The 16,923-nt window shown below is 44.8% G+C and overlaps 1 non-coding gene across 1 annotated transcript; it reads right to left on the bottom strand.

The window, feature by feature from the left end:
- Positions 1–5,143: 5,143 nt before the first annotated feature.
- Positions 5,144–5,278, bottom strand: LOC115032036. Its single transcript, XR_003837683.1, has one exon. It is a non-coding gene; the product is annotated as a small nucleolar RNA SNORA17 (small nucleolar RNA).
- Between the last annotated feature and the right edge of the window lie 11,645 nt (positions 5,279–16,923).

A 16,923-nucleotide genomic window follows, 5' to 3' on the forward strand; every position in this document is an offset into this window, starting at 1 on the left:
CCTCACCTTCCCAAGGGACTACAACTGTAAAACTAAAGATGGTTTTCATCAGTGACACCCCAGCAGGTGAAGGCCTAGCCTGAGACGTGAGCTGGATCTCTGAGACCCTGGAGCAGAGGCCAGAGCCGACTCCTGCCAGCTGCTCTCTGAACTTGACACCTGAACCACGTTGCATGCACCCTCCTCTCCCCAACACACAAATAGATACATGTGACTCCTAAAAATTAATAAAAAGACAAGCAGTCTTATAAACCTGGTGTTATAATATTAGTTACCAGCCAGTCACTGAATAGAAATATTTGTACAACCTTTGAGCCCAGACAATTCAGGAAGTTTGCTTTTAAAGTAACATTGGCCTGTCTTGGCACTGATGTAGAAGATACAATGGATAGAGTATCAAACTGACCAGCAAGCAGACTCAAATAGTAAAGATGAAGACCAGGCAGATGGCTCTGTATATAAAGTGCTTGTCATGAAAGCACGAGGCCCAGAATTTAGACCCCTAGATCTACTTATGCAACTAAGTGGGGCATGGGGGTTGCCTGTAATTTCAGCACTGGGAGGCAGAGCTAGGGGATCCCAGAAACAGTCCTGCTAGCTAGACTGGCCAGAATGGTGAGTTCTGGGATCAGTGAGAGACCCTACCTCAAAAGATAGAGCGATCAAGGAAGACACCTAATGTCAGTCTTTAACCTCCTCATGTCCCCACATACGGGAATACACAAATATACATATGTACCGCACACACACACACACACACACACACACACACACACAAGCACACACATACAAATAAAGTAAAAATAAAAAAAAGGTTGAGGGCCTAGGTTGGTCAAAAGTGGTGTTTGTTGGGCCTGAGGAGGTAGTTCAGTGGTTAAGAGCACAGGTGGCTCTTCCAGAGGACCCAGGTTGAATTGCCAGCTCTGACACAGCAGCTCATGACCACCTGTAATTCCAGTCTCAGGGGATCTGATGCCCTCCTCTAGCTTTTGTGGGCATCCATGTACGGGGTGCATAGACATACATACAAGGTAAAACACCCATCCAAATAAAAAGAATAAAATGTTCAAAAATGTTTTTAAAAAATGGTATTTGTAAGAATGTAAAGTAGGGGCTGGCAAGAAGGCTCAGTGGGTAAGAGCACTGACTGCTCTGCCAAAGGTCCTGAGTTCAAATCCCAGCAACCACATGGTGGCTCACAACCACCCTTAATGAGATCTGATGCCCTCTTTTGGTGTGTCTGAAGTCAGCTACAGTGTACTTATGTATAATAATAAATAAATCTTTGGAAGAAAAAAAAAGAATGTAAAGTAGATGAGCCAAAACCAACAGGATGAGTTCAAGATGAATATATAGAGTCGTTACTAGTCTTCTCCTGGCCTATCCAAACAGTGTAACCCCTCAGGTATCCAGATCTGTAGGATGTGTCACAAGCTACTTATTTCTAATAACAAGGAGCCAAACAATCCTCCTCTTAGGAGCGGTCACACGTGGGAACAAAGCAAAAAAACTTTCCCATAGAGGAACAGTGAGGAAAAGCCAGTGATGTGGGGGGTGGGACCATGTCAGAGAGGGCAAAGATAAAAGGCCCACAGGTGACCTTCATGAGTAGTTGGCAGGTGAGTTAAGCAAGACCAGGTGGCAGAGAAATGCAAGGAAGACGGGTCACTCTTTCCTGTGGTTTTCTGAGACAGTGTCTCATTATGCAAACCAGGTGTGCTGGTTGGATTTTTGCCAACTTGACAAAAGCTAGAGTCATCTAGGAAGAAGGAATGCCAGTTCAGGGTTTGTCTCCATTAGATAAGTCCGTGGGGCATTTTCCTGATTGATGATTGATATGGGCGGGCCCAGCCCACCGTGGGCGGTGTCTCCCCTAAGCAAGCATTCCTGAATTATCTAAGGTAGGTAGTGAGAAAGCTCTGGGGAACAAGCCAGTGAGCAGCATTCCTGCAGGGTCTCTGTGTCCGTTCCTGCCTCCAGTTTCCTGCCTGGAGTTCCTGCCTTGATTTCCCTTCACAATGGGCTACAACTATAAGCTGAACTAAATCCTTTCTTCCTCAAGGTGCTTTTGGTCCTGGTGTTTATCACAGCGGCAGAAAACAAACTAAGACACCAGGCTTGCCTAGAATTCCTGATCTTCCTCCTTAACTTTGGATTTTTGAGATTACATGTGCATACCAACATACCTGGTCTATGTTGATTTTTTTTTCTTCTGAGTCCTGTATTTATTCTTTAACAATTTCATAAATGAATACAATGTCTCTTATCTTGTTCATCCAGACTCCCCTTCAATCCCAACATATGCCCTTTCAACCTTCATGTCCTCTCCTAGTTTTGTTTTGTTTTGGTCTTTTCTATTTTAAAAAAAATGATTCTATGTATATTGCCTGCATCTATGTATGTGCACCTCATGCATGCTTGGTGCCTGAAGAGGTCAGAAAAATGAGCCTTGTCACCTTGGGCTGTGAATCACCATGTGGGTGCTGGGACTCAAACCTGGGTCTCTAGAAGAGTGGCCATTGTCCTTAACTGCTGGGCCATCTCTCCAGCCCCTTGTTTTGTTTTAAAACCCACTGCATTCAGTTTGTGCTATCTGTTGCACTAATTAGACCAGCAAATGACCACTTTGTCTTGTGCAGATGACCTTAGGTTCTGTGGATTTGTGGGTGCCTACCCATGTCAAGTACAGAAGTCTGCATTTCACAGCACCGCCCCTCTGCCCCCCACCCACCCATTCTGCCATTCTTACATTCTTTGTGCCTCTCTTCTGCAATGTTCCCTGAACCTACTGGTCACTAGAGAGTCACCACAGTGTCAGTAAGGGCGAAAAGACTTCAGGAGGAGCTCTCTACAGCCTAGTAAAAATTCCCGGCTTCTTCGCTACCTACACGATCAATCACAGTGAAGGAACAGAGAGCACAGTACGTCATTCATACTGACTGACAATCAACACGCCATCCTTAGTTTCATCAGCACGGTTTCCCTTGTAAAATATTCTATCATGGCTGAGGAGATGGCTCAGTAGGTGAAGGCAGTATCTTGGGACCAACACAGTGGAAGGAAAGATCAGATTTCCTCAGCTTGTCTGTGACCTCCACACACTCTTGAGTGCACACACACAAAATAAACAAACAAAATGTAAAAATAATAATGTAATTAATTAAATCAAAAATGAAATACGCCAGCAGTTATGAGACACTTGAGTACCCTACCCTCACCCCCAGCAAGGGGGGAATTCAAACTGTGGGACATTATTTTCTTAAAAACTTGGCACAACTAATTAACACATAATAAATAACATATGCATTATTTATGTTATGAAATATTTTTGATAATAATTACAACTCAAAGGACATTCATTTTTTTCTCTTTTACATGTAAACATAGTAGATATTTATATATCTGAAGATACTATAATTGACTAGTTGTTTTGCTAGTAATTACTCTTCATGTCTAAGCTAATTCACAATTATGGTTTTTATATACATAATATAGTGTTAATTGCTGTCTTGCCATCTCAGAAGTATTTTTTTTAACTTTTTGATGATTCTTTGTGGATTTCACATCATGTAGCCCAATCTCATCCATTCCCTGCCTCATACCCACCCTCCACCCTTGCAACCTCAACCCCCAACAGAGGAGGAAAAAATCTGGTTGTGGAAGCTGTGGTGTGTCACAGTGTGTTCCACGGTGTATCCTTTTGTGGTATACATTTTGCTTGCATTATTCACTGCAATGGCTCATTGATCTGGTTCAAGGTCTCTGGCTTCAGCTACTCTGTCGATACTGAAACCTCACTGGGACTCCTCTCAGGTATCCTGTTGTTGCCCTGCATCATGGAGATCCTGCAGCGTTGGATCTGTAGGACAGGCCCCTTCATACATTCCAGCAGTTCATCAATGGAGTAAATGTTGGCCTGGGCCAATTCAAAGCCCTGGATCTGGGTCTGTATGGTATCTGAGCTGGTCAGCCCGCCAGCTCTCCCACTCTGATGACCTGAGGGTTGGCTCACCAACAAAGCCCCACCCCTCACCCCCCAACCAGAGCCACCTCTACCCTGTTGCCCAGAAGAGGTGCAGAGTTCATTCTCCCAAATGCTGCAGCAGGTAAGGGGCAGAGCCAGCTCTCCTGCTGTCATGACCCTGGGGCCAGTTCTCCTGCCTGCCAAAGGTGCTGAGGTGTAAAGGGAGAGGAAAGTATCTCTCCCTCATCCATGCCGCCACAGGGAAGACTAATGGTGAGGGCAACCAACTCTCCCATGCTCATATCAGCTGCCTTACCCTCAACTCCCGTGTGTGTGTGTGTGTGTGTGTGTGTGTGTGTGTGTGTGTGAGTGTGAGCATGTGTGTGTAGGGGGAAGGGAATGCTCTCCCAAGTACTGCAGCTGGCTATGGATGGCATCAGCTCTTCTGCTCTCACATCCCAAGATGCCCAGGCCAGGGGTGGGGCCAGTTCTGCACAGCCTTCAGACATCAATATGTCCCCTGGTGGCACCCCAGACCACAGACTTCTGCCTGGCCTTTGGTGGTAACAGATCACTGCTGCTGCAGAGTCACAGAGATGCGACCCCCCGTAGAAGCACAGACCAGGACCCCACCATGGTCCTGGGTGGCATCATTGGGCTGTTCCTTAACTACCTTTATGTCTACATTTCTGCCTCGCTCATTGTGTTTCATCCTTCTGTTTCTCTTTCTCTTACATTCCCCTACCACTTATTTGTTCCTCTTAGTGGTACCCAGAGTTTCTGAGTGTGTGGGGTCATCTCAGGAGTGATCTCAGGGGTGTTATGCCCTCGTCTGTGCATTCTCGAACTGGGTAGGGCTCATCTTAGGCATGCTCTGCTGCCACACACACCCCTGCCCTCCAGGCCTGCTCAGCACCAGACTGGTGGGCATCTTAGGCTTGGGCTCGCTCCTCACCCAGGTCCACCTAGTGGTTCCATTGGAGGGTTGTCTGTCTCAGGCTCACTCCCACTTGGAGCCCACAATCCCGGGTGGGTTTTTTCTAGTCCCAGGCTCACTTCCTGCCCTGAGAACCCATCTAGGCCTGCATAGCACCAGACTGGTAGTCATTTTAGGCTAGCTTCCTGTCTGGTCCTCATGGTGCTGGAGTGGTGGTCATCTCAGGCTCTCTTTTTTTAGGGAGTGTTAGGCTACTGATCATTCAGATGTTCCCAAGTCAGGACACTGAGTGTAGACATGGCCTTTCCCTCTCTACCACCTACTGACACACATGCGACAGACACAGTAGCCACACCTGCAATGCCTCTAGGGACAGGGGAGCTTTTATTTGTTAGTTAGCTAGCTAGCTAGTTAGTTGGTTGGTTGGTTTGTTAAGCACAACTAAGCACAGCCAGAAAAAAAAAAAAAGCACAAAATACTGAGAAAGTCCTTCTTTGGGGTATTTATGTCTTAACTTAAGTAATTGCTGGTGAAAAGAGGGCAAATTCGGCCTCGGGTGTGTTTAAATAACTCACAACTGAGATTTAAGATAGCATAATATGGCTTGCTGCAGAGATAGAGATTTCCCCCCTAAAGAGTTTGTGGCCAGAAATTCTAAAATAAGTTCCCAATGAAATGCATTCATCCTAAACTCAGTCACCCAGCCAGAGAGCACGGGAGAAAAGCCCACTGCACATCCACATCCGTTCTGGAAACGCTTCTCTTCTTTCATCCAACAGTTTTCAGAAAACAAGCATCTTGAGCCTGGCGAGGTGGCACACACCTGTAAGCCCAGCACTCGGAGGTGGAGGCAGGTGGGGATCTGAATTCGAGGCCAGCCTGGTCTACAGAGTGAGTTCCAGGATAGCCAGGGCTAGCTACATAAAGAAACCCTGTCGGGGGCTGGTGAGATGGCTCAGTGGGTAAGAGCACCCGACTGCTCTTCCGAAGGTCCAGAGTTCAAATCCCAGCAACCACATGGTGGCTCACAACCATCCGTAACGAGATCTGGCACCCTCTTCTGGAGTGTCTGAAGACAGTTACAGTGTACTTATAATAAATAAATAAATCTTAAAAAAAAAAAAAAAGAAACCCTGTCTTGAAGAAGAAGAAGGAAGGAAGGAAGGGAGGGAGGGAGGAAGAAAAAAGAAAGAAAACACCACCACCAAAAAGTACCTGATGGATAGCCTCAACTTCCAACCGTCTGTCCAGCCCAGTGTTATATTCTCAGGCAGGTCATGACATACAATAAACAATGAGGTCCCACAGCATCTGTCAATCTTTTTTTTTTTTTTTTTTTTTTTTTTGGCTAAGACATGTGTCACTGGACATTGATCTTCATAGGTGGGAGACCTGGAAGGTAATGTTTACTTTTGTTCAAGAACAAAGCGGAATGATGAGCTTGGGATGTAGCTTAGTCAGTAGAGGGCTTCCTAACATGCATGAAGCTGGAGGCTCCATCCACAGCATGGTGTAAGCGGAGCTTAGTGGCTCTCACCTGTCATCCTAGCACCTGGGAAATAGAGGCACCAGGATCAGAAATCTTAACAGGGCTAGCTTGGTGTAGAACTCAATAGTAGAACATATGCCTAATGTGTGAAAGGCCATGGGTACATCTCCAGCAATAAATAAACTCATAGATAGAAGGATGATGGAAAAATAGATGGATAGATGATAGATAGATAGATAGACAAATGACCAATAGATGATAGATGATACACAGACTGTCCTGGCTAGTTTATATCAATTTGACACAGCTGAAGTCATCTGAAAGGAAGGAACCTCAATTGAGAAAACGCCTCCATAAGATTGGGCTGTAGGTAAGGGTATTTCTTTAATTAGTGATTGATGTGGGAGGGCCTCATCTGTTGTGGGTGGGCCACACCTGAGCTGGTGGTCCTACTTGCTATAAGAAAGCAGGGTAAACAAGCCAGTAAGCAGCACTCCTCTCTGGCCTCTGTGTCAGCTGCTGCCCCCAGGCTCTTGCTGTGCTTGAGTTCTTGCTCTGAGTTCCTTCAATAAAGAACTGTGCTGTGGAACGTGTAGGACAATGCACTTCCTCCCCACGCTGCTTTTGGTTCAGGTGTTTCATTACGGCAATAGAAATCCAAAGGCACACAGATGAATAAACGGATTACATTAGACTTGATTATCAAAACAGACAATACAAGTTGGTCACGGTGACACAAGCCTGTCATGCTGGCACTTAGGAAGACGAGCAGTTCAAGCTCAGCTTTAGATTCGTGGTGAGTTCAAGACCTGCTTGGCTCTCAGGAGAATCTTTCTCTCAAAAGAAAATAAGGCAATCTAGATCTTGCACTTAAAATAAAATTAATAGTATAGCGTTGCTCTTAGAAACATAACTTTGTGTCATAATTGCCTTCGTTTTCCCTTCAACATTTGGCTACTCTGAGCCGGTCTTCAAGAGCCCATCTAGGTGCCCTAGGTGGTGCAATTACTGTAGGCCTTCCCATGAGGTGCCTGACCCCGTACTTCATACAGAAAGCTGTGGTCACTGTGAACTCAAGAAATAGCTTTTTTTCTTCTCCTTGGAAGCATAAATACACAGATGACATTTTCGTCTTTGCCCCAAGGGAACTCATGCTGTGAAGGTGTCACAAGCTACCTGTCTGTCTGTCTGTCTGTGCTTCAGTGAGTTAGTTAGCATCCCTTCGACTCTGACTCCCCATCTTCAAACACAGGATAATGTGGTACCGTCCTCTAAGGGCCCTACTGGAGATCAAAGGCAGTGATTCACAAACTTCTTTACTTATCAGGTCCAATGTAGGAATTTTATTATGATCATTTTCTCCCATGCCCTTGTTAGCTTAGTGACTAGTAACAAATACTCAACAATTACGACCATCGTATGCAAACAGAATTTGGCTGTGAGTCTGCCTGGCTCATTATTACTGAGGCACTTGCCTACCCACCTACTGTTAGCCATCACCTCTTTCCCTTGTGTGTGGATGACTGTCAATGTCCTTGTCAGACATATCCCGCTCTTCATGCCCTGGATCACTTTTTGGCTGTCTCTTCCAAAGCTGTTCTTCTCAAGAACAAGTCCTGACTTTAACAACAAAACAAAACAAAAACCTCAGTCCTTCCTGCCCCACCTACATGATTCAGTTGAATTAAATACCTGACAAGGCCTTTAAAAGGGGGAGGGGGAGCTGGACATGCTGGCACACACCTGTAACCCCAGTAGAGAGGTTAGGAGGAAATATTGCTGCTTTGTTGCCAGTTTAAGGCTGGCCTGGACTACACAGCAAGACCATATCCCCCAAAGGGGGATATTGGGGTCGAATGCTTACCTAGCACACATGAAGCCTTGGGTTCATCTTCCACACTGCATAAATTGTATTCCTCCAGCCCCAGCATTTAGACAGTGGAGGCAGAAGGTTCCGAAGCTCATAGACACTTCCAGGTCACCTAGAATATATGAGATTATGAGATTATGATTCCAACAGTAGGAGTGGCAGCCTAGCATCCGTAAGGCCTTGAGTTCAATCCCCTGCACTGCTGTTTATGCATTTGGTGCTGATGACAAGGTAAATGGGTTAGCATCACTGTCCCATCATCCCTGTGACAACCGCCAGCTAGCATCATCCTTCCCCAGTAGGTTTCTCCGAGGATGTGTGAGACCAGATGGGTTATGGAGTCCATAGATCTCGACAATTATTTTCAGTTGCCTTTCCATGCTTTTGGGTGTTTGGCTGGCACTCATGATCACCAGGACGAAATACCCAGCTCCCCTGTGCCCCCAGCTGGCAGAGGCTTTGCCCCTTAAGGTCCTGCCTACCTTTTCCTCAGCGAGTGGGCCTCCTCCTGATCAAACCTCTGCCCAGAACTCTTGGCTGCTTAGCTTTCCCTGACTTAATTCTTCCTCTCAAATCCAACCAGAAGATAAAAACCTAATTAAACCTGAGTCAACTGCTTTACTCTGTTCAGAAGACAGAATTTGATGATTCTCGTCCTTAAAAGTCAAGCCATTCTTGGAGGAAGGTCTCAGTGACACGTACAAAATTATTGCCAATTCACTGTAAGTTTGTGATCCAAACCTCTGCTTAAACTAGCTTGCAGTTTCTTACCTCAAACAAAATCAAAATCCTTAAACAAAAAAATTTTCAAGACAGTGTCTTGCTCTGAAACCCAGGCTGCCCTCCAATCTTCAGGAGGCTTGTGCTAGATCCACGAGTGCTGGGATTACAGGTGTTTGCCACCATACCCAGCTTTCAAAATCTAACACACTCTGCTCTCTAAACTCACCTAGTAAGCCATGTGTGGTGGGACACTCCTGTAATCTCAGTACCTGGCAATTAGAGCAAGAGAATCAGGAGTTTAGGTCATCCTTGGTTTCATAATGAAATTGAAGTCAGCTTGAGTTACATCAAACAAACAAGGGCTGGAGAGATGGTTCAGCTGTTAGGAGCACTGACTGACTGACTGACTGCTCTTCCTAGAGGTCCTGAGTTCAATTCCCAGCAACCACATGGTGGCTCACAGCCATCTGTCATGGGATCCAGTGCCCTCTTCTGGGGTGTCTGAAGACAGCAACAGTGTACTCACATACATAAAATAAATAAAATCTGAAAATAGGCAAACAAATGAATAAGTTGAAAACAAGAGGTACTAGATAAGTTTATTCATTCACTCATCTGCTTGATTCTGGTATTCCTTACTTCATTCTCTTTAAACTCTTGCTATACAAACGCCTTCTTACTCAAATACATCAAGACCTTTCTTTCCCCTGACCAACCAACCATTCTGCCTCAGATTCCATTCCTTTTGGGTGGAGATTACCACACAGTTCATCATCTGGATGATAGACCTTGTGGGGAAGTGCTTCCTAACCAGGCTTTCTGAACCATCACCATGACCCACTCTGATTGCTGCCATGCACCTTAATCACTGTCTGACATAGCCTTGCACGCTGCATGTGATGCTCCGTCTTAGGATGGAATCTCAACCCCAGCATGGTGGTGTGTACCTGTAACCCAGCACTCCGGCAGGAGGGGCTTGGGGGGGCATAATCAGGAATAAAAGATTCTCCCTGCTTACACAGTGAGTTTGAGGCCCTGGGCTATAAGAGACACCATCTCAAACAAACAAACAGCAGCAACAGCAACAACAAAAAAAGGTGGAGGAATGGAGAAGAGGGGTGGTTGGAAAGATGGCTCACAGAGTAAAGACATTCACCACCAAGTCTGATGACAAACTGAGGTCACGTCCTGGAACCTACATAGTAGGAGGAGAGAACCTAGTCTCACAAGTGCTGTAGCTTGAGTTCTCTCTCTCTCTCTCTCTCTCTCTCTCTCTCTCTCTCCCTCCCTCCCTTTCTCCGTCTTTGTCTCTCTGTCTCCTTCCATCTCTGTCTCTCTGTCTCTGCCTCTGCCTCTCAGTCTCCCTCCTTCTCTGTCTCTTTCTCTTTCTAACACACATACACACACACAAAACCAGTCAGTCAGAGATGCAATTAAAAATATTGTGTTGAGGGCTGCAGGAATGGCTTAGTGATTAAGAGCACTTCCTGCTCTTGTAGAGGACCAGGGTTTGGTTATCACCACCCATGTAGGGAGGCTCACAGCCACCTGTAACACTGACCCTGGGGAAAGGGTGCTTTCTTCTGGCCTCCTCTGGCAACTGCGCTCATGTACATGTATCTCTGCCCACCAGACGCACATGTGATTTTAAAACATCATCATAGTGGGGGAAGTGGTGGCACACGCCTTTAATCCCAGCACTTGGGAGGCAAAAGCAAGCAGATTTCTGAGCCTGGTCTATAGAGTGAGTTCCAGGAAAGCCAGGGCTATGCAAAGAAACCCTGTCTCAAAAAAATCTAACTAACTAACTAAATAAATACAAAAACAAAACAAAAAAATCATTGTAATAATTTTTTTTTAAAAGCCTTCCCTTCACCTACCCTACCCGAGGTAATCTCCACAGGAAAGGCTGCAGACTGACTACTGTGCCCCTCCTACCTAAGGAGGAGACTGAGTCCACACGAACTAGAAGGCCAGCTTGAGATCGCCGAGTTGGAAGGTCAAGAGTTTGAAGGTTTGAACCTCAGCCTTCAACTGGGAATTATAAAATCCATTGCATAATAAGCTATACAATGCACTTTAGTAGATAATTATTTTAATTATCTGAAATTATGGAAAAAGAAAAGCAGTCTTTAGTACTTTCAAATGATTGTAAATAGCTAACTAGAGTGAAATTATTTGTCTTTCTTTCTGCATTAAACTGATTGTTCCGCAGACAAAGAGGGAAAAAAAAGCTTAACTGAATGCTCTTTGTATCTGAGAAATTATTTTTGTATTAATAAAATAGGTTTTTACCTTAACTCTTCCATTTTTAATGAACTAAAGATGACATTAAAGCCATATCCTCGTTCTTTGACAGGAAGTTGTTAAAACATATTTGGAGCACTTTGTAGTCGATGAGCTTATGTTCTTTTGAACCAAATTAGCTTTTAAATGAGTGTCTCAAGTCCTCTTTAACAAGTGTTTCCTAGCGTCACTGTCAAGGGGGAAGTGTGGTCAATGACCCGCGCATTCAGAGTAAGCAGGGGACACAGATGCAGAAAGCATGCCCGAAGAAAAAAGACAGTGATGGCTCTTAAATTAATAACAGGAATCTCAAATACTAACGCATGTTCTTCTAAAAGGCTCTGTGGTTTCCCCTGCCCCTCATTACTCCAGATCTTGTTTCTTCCCATTTTTCTTGCATCAAAGAAGTACATGTACTGAATGATAATGCCAGGCCTGCCGGTACAGATGATTCTCAGTGTCTCTCATGATTACACATCCCTTTGAGCCTACTACTTTGAGAAGAGGAGCTATGAGTTTCACTGGCTACAAGGCTCGAGCTACCTTCTGCAGCACACACTTCTCGTCCCTTAGCTTTCTCAGGATTGTGACAGATGATTTTTAATTAGACCAGTCATCAGCAATGTTTTTTATATCCTGACTATTGTTCACAGCTAAGTCGAGTATGATAGCCTTTCTTTCTTCTTCTTTCTTCTTCTTCTTCTTCTTCTTCTTCTTCTTCTTCTTCTTCTTCTTCTTCTTCTTCTTCTTCTTCTTCTTCATCTTCTTCTTTTTCTCTTTCTTCTCCTGCTCCTCCTCCTCCTCCTCCTTCCCCTTGGCATTAAAAATTGCTCTGGGGCTAGGTAGATGGCTCAGTCAGTAAATCACTTGTTTCCAAAGCATAAAGACTTAAGTTTGTATCTCTAGAACCCACATAGAAAGTTGAGCATAGTGGCGTGTGTTTGGAATCCAATGATAGCAAGACAGGAGGAGATGGAGACCCTTGACAGGTTAGGGTGGGATCCAGAAAGCTCACTGGCCAGTTAGCGGAACCTAGCTGGCATAAGCTCCAGGCCTATAAGAGAACCTGTCTTAAACAAAAGACAGAGGGCAACCTAATCAACAGAACCCCTCACAGACATGCCCAGGGGGTAGGTAAGTAGTTCCTCACAGATGTACCTGGAGACTGGTCTGGCGTTCCAGCGCCCGTCAGGTTGACAACATTAACTATCCCAGCAATACTTTATGTATAAGGTTTTAATTTGTTGTTACAATGACAAACACCCCATATAAGGGACCCAAGGGTGGAAAGGACTTCTTTGGCTTCTGACTTCCAATTCACAGTCATCACTGCAGACAGTCAGGATGGGAACTCAACCAGGAGCTTGGAGCAGAAATCACGAAGGAGCACGTGGCTGGCTCACTAACAGGGTTGTGCTCATGGTATAATGCATGGTTTACATGGCTGTGGACCTGGATTCAGTCTCTAGCACTAACTGGGGGAAGAAAAGAAAGGAAAAGAAAAGAAGAAAAAATATCAAACCAGAAGAAGATTGAAAGGAAGGAGCAAACCTGGATACCTGGATACTAGTTGAAAGAACACCATATATTGTGTGCTGATGAAGGCAGAGTACGTGGTACTTACCTGTAATCCCAGCACTCCAGAGGCTGAGACAAGAGGGTCACAAGATGAAGAGCACAGTAAGTTCCAGGCAGGCCTGAGCTATACTGTAAGTCTTAAGTTCTCTGTCTTTCTCTGTCTCCTCTGTCTCTCTGTCTCTGTTTCTGCTGTCTCTGTTTCTCTCTCTCTTTCTGTCTCTCTCTTTCTCTCTCTCTCTCTAAATAGATATAAATAAAATGTAATAATTTGAAAATATGTATTGTTTTGGAATCACATGGAAATGTAAACATATTAAATGTCACAAAACTGATGTGAATTTCACTTAGAAAAAAAACCGTAATAATAAGAATTTATTGAATGGGATTGGAGAGAGGGCTCATAGGTTAAGAGCAGTGGCTGATCTTTCAGAGGTCCTGAGTTCAATTCCACATGGATGCTCACAACCATCTATAATGAGATCTGACACCCTCTTCTGGTATGCAGGCAGAACTCTGTACATAATAAATAAGTAAATCTTTATTTTTTTTAAGGAATGCATTGCATAGTTTTTATGTGCCGGGCACAGATTGTGTGTATCTGCCACATTTTCCTTATGAAGATTCGTCACGTTGAACTTTCTTTTTCCTTTCTGATCAGTAGCATCAAGATGATAGATAGATAGATAGATAGATAGATAGATAGATTTGATGGTTTAAAGAAAATCTCATTTCTGCCCAGCAAGCCTCTGACCCCAGGTAGACCTTACCAGAATAGGTCAAGGAGCAGGGGGCACAGCCATCCTTGCCTTCATACAACAGAATTTTCTAGAAGATGTCCTGTTTGCCCAGCCATTGTTTTCCCCATGGCTCCTGGTAATAAACTTGGTTTTGTCCCTCCCCCCCCCCACAAAAATCTGATTTCATAAGTTATAGTTTAATGACCTCAAGTTGACTCAGGAATGGTGATACATGTCTGTAATCCTAATTCCTGTAGAAGGAATTAGAGTTCTAGGCCAGCCTGGGCTACACAAAGGCCAAAACAAAACAGCTTTGGCGGGACCAAAGACTCTAGGTTTAGGTCAAATATGATACAGGCAGACAGGCATCAGGGTCAAAATCCCAGTTACAATCAAGGATTTAGACTTCCAATTCAGAATAAAAAGCAACTCAGGAGGTGTTCTACAGAGGAAGCAAGCCAGGGAGCAACATGAAGCAGCATGGGGAGCGCTCCCAGCCTGCTTTTCTAATCAACATGGCCTTCCCTAGCTTGCCCTGCCTTGAAATCTTGGCCATCTAAGGCTTATGCACCTTCCTGACCCCAACCAGTCTACAGAATGCAATGGCTAATGCCCATTCATATGCACACTAATGTCTGATAAGCGCTGGTCTGGAGAACGAGGGACACTGGAACAGGACAGAGCTCAGCCTTCAAGAGCCTTGGTTTTGAGGGTGTTACACTGCCCTCCTGCAACCTCAGCAGCTTGAGAGGCTAACCCTGGAGCAGTGTTTGAGCCCAGGGGTTGGCTGTAGAGCAGGCTAAGTGACATAGCAAGAGCCTATCCCCAGCTAGATGAACAGGTACCTCTTCATGGGAAACAATGGTTCGAATTTAGAAGTCCTGATCCTTAGACCCATGGGAAAGTATCTAGAATTTTGTATCATAGAAGAAAGTCAGTTTACCATGCTATTGAAAATGTATAAGAAATTAGCCATCTTACTTTACAATAAGCCATATAATGCACTGGGGAGAAATGGGATAAAAATGTAGAAACAAAAGGGAAGATTTAGGGCTGGAGAGATTGCTCTTGCTGAGGACCTGGGTTAGGTTCCCAGCATCCATGTTTAATGGCTCACAACCATCTGTAACTGCAGCTCTGGGTGGATCCAATACTGTCTTCTGGCCTCCATTAGCCACCACTTCTTTTTTTTTTTCAAGACAGGGTTTCTCTCTAGCTCTGGCTATCCTGGAACTTACTCTGTAGATCAGGCTGGCCTCAAACTTGGCCACCACTTCTTATACATACACATCCCTGAAAATAAGTTATAAAAATCTAGAAAGTGAAAAAAACAAGTCTATAAAATTCTTTCTAGGTTCTTATTCCGTATGCAGTATGTTGTAATTGCTATTGGGCATAAAATGGGTTTGTTTGGTTTTTGCATTAAACTCATCTGTCCTTACTTAAGAGAGCCTCTAGAATAATCACTTGCTATTTAGCTTGCTTTGGCTAAGAGAGTTAAGAGTTGTTTAATTTCATAGACAATGGAGTTAATTCGCACATCAGCAGGAGGGAGGACAGAGCGCAATAAACCCACGAATGGCTGTCTCCCACCTACATGGGGTCACCATGGCTGCTTCAGCTAAAATTTCGTCCTTGTTACATACACTTAGGAGGTCATCGTAGGAATCACCAATCAGCATAATATCTGCAGGTAAGCAACGCTTTCCTGCTTGTACTGCCTCTTGCATCTCAATTTCCCAGCAGGAACATGTTTGCCCTGCTTCTTAGTGGGTAGTCCCTAAGGAATGAGTCTCCATTTTTATCCTGCGATGGATTCTCTAGACCAGCAATTTCAGGGAAGGAATCAATCAAGAAAACACAAAGAGCTTCCTCTGAACCTGGCTCAGAGGGAGGAGGGATAAAATAATGAAACAGAGACTATGTTTAAGTGGCATGGTCCCTACCTTGGAGTAGGTTATTTCCCTTGGCAGAGATTTGTTTCTTTGATTGTATATTATCTGTTGTTTTTAAGGTTATTTTTACATTTTAATTATGTGCATATATATGCACACATGTATTCAGGTGACCAAGGAGCCTAGAAGAGAGCACCAGATCCCCTGGAGCTAGAGATAGAGGTGGGTACTGACAACTGACCTTTTGTCCTCTGAAAGCAGCCAGTGCCAGTGAGGCCTGAGCTGGCTCTCACCCCCCATTGTTTCTAAAAGACACAAAACCAAGAAACCACAGGATACCAATGAAAGAACAGTGAAGTAGTAGATTACACGGTCCACACTTTGAGATCTGGAAAAGATCAGGAAAGAACCTGTGTATTCCTCCCATACAGAGGGGTGTGGTGGGGATGTGATGGAGACTGGATCAGTTAGTAAAGTGCCTGCCACTTAATAGCAAGAACCTGCTTCAGTCTCTAGCACCCAGGTAAAAAGCTGAGTGTGGTGATAAGAGCTTGAGATCTCAGCACGGAGGACATGGGAAGAAGACGGCAGAGGCTTCCTGCCTAGCCAGCCTAGTCTAATCTATAAGCCCTAGGTCCCAGGGACCTGCCTCAAAAAAATACAGTGGATAATAATGATCTCTGAGATTGGTCTCTAACCTCCACACACATATTCACATATACCCCCTCCCATGCGCATGCGCACACGCCTACAAAGCATGGTGCCCAGCTCATACGATGCTAGGGTTCTAACTCAGGGTTTCGTGCATACCAGGTAAATGCTCCACCAACTGAGCTGCATCCCAGGCCCCTCAAGGCTGATTTCCAACTGTCATTGTTTACGGTTGGCGTATCCATCAGCACAGGCTTCGAGGGACCACATGGCTGGTCGTGGCTGACCTCTACGTACTTAAACTATGACATTTACACCATGATGCTTACTGCAATCTGAAGACGAGAAGTCAGTCAGCCTGGTGACTATCTTTGAGGTAAAGCAGAGTGAATCTTGGGGGTGCGGTGGGGGAGCTAATACTGACCTTAGAGTAATTTGATCCTTAAGAATTCAAAGAGACAACATTAGAAACTCAAGCAAATACAATCTGGGATGACGGGGCGGTGGGGCAGGGCGTCTCTAACTGACTCAGCATCCGGACTTGAGCAGGACTGAATCAGAACACTGGGGCTGGCGGGCGCAGCCGGGAGAGTCAGTGCACATCCATCTGGATATTTCAGAAGCTGAATTCACTTTCTATCTATAGCATCCCTCGGTTTGGTTTTCCTTTTTAACATTTATTTCCCAAGATGCTTGCAGAGAAACCTCGGAAGTGCGGTAACTCTCTCTTACCATGCCCCTGCCCAGCTCCCATCAACCTCATTATCCATCCTGGGCACACCCTCAGTCAACA

This window comes from Mus caroli, chromosome 9, assembly GCF_900094665.2.
Source record: "Mus caroli chromosome 9, CAROLI_EIJ_v1.1, whole genome shotgun sequence".
Lineage (NCBI taxonomy): Eukaryota > Metazoa > Chordata > Mammalia > Rodentia > Muridae > Mus > Mus caroli.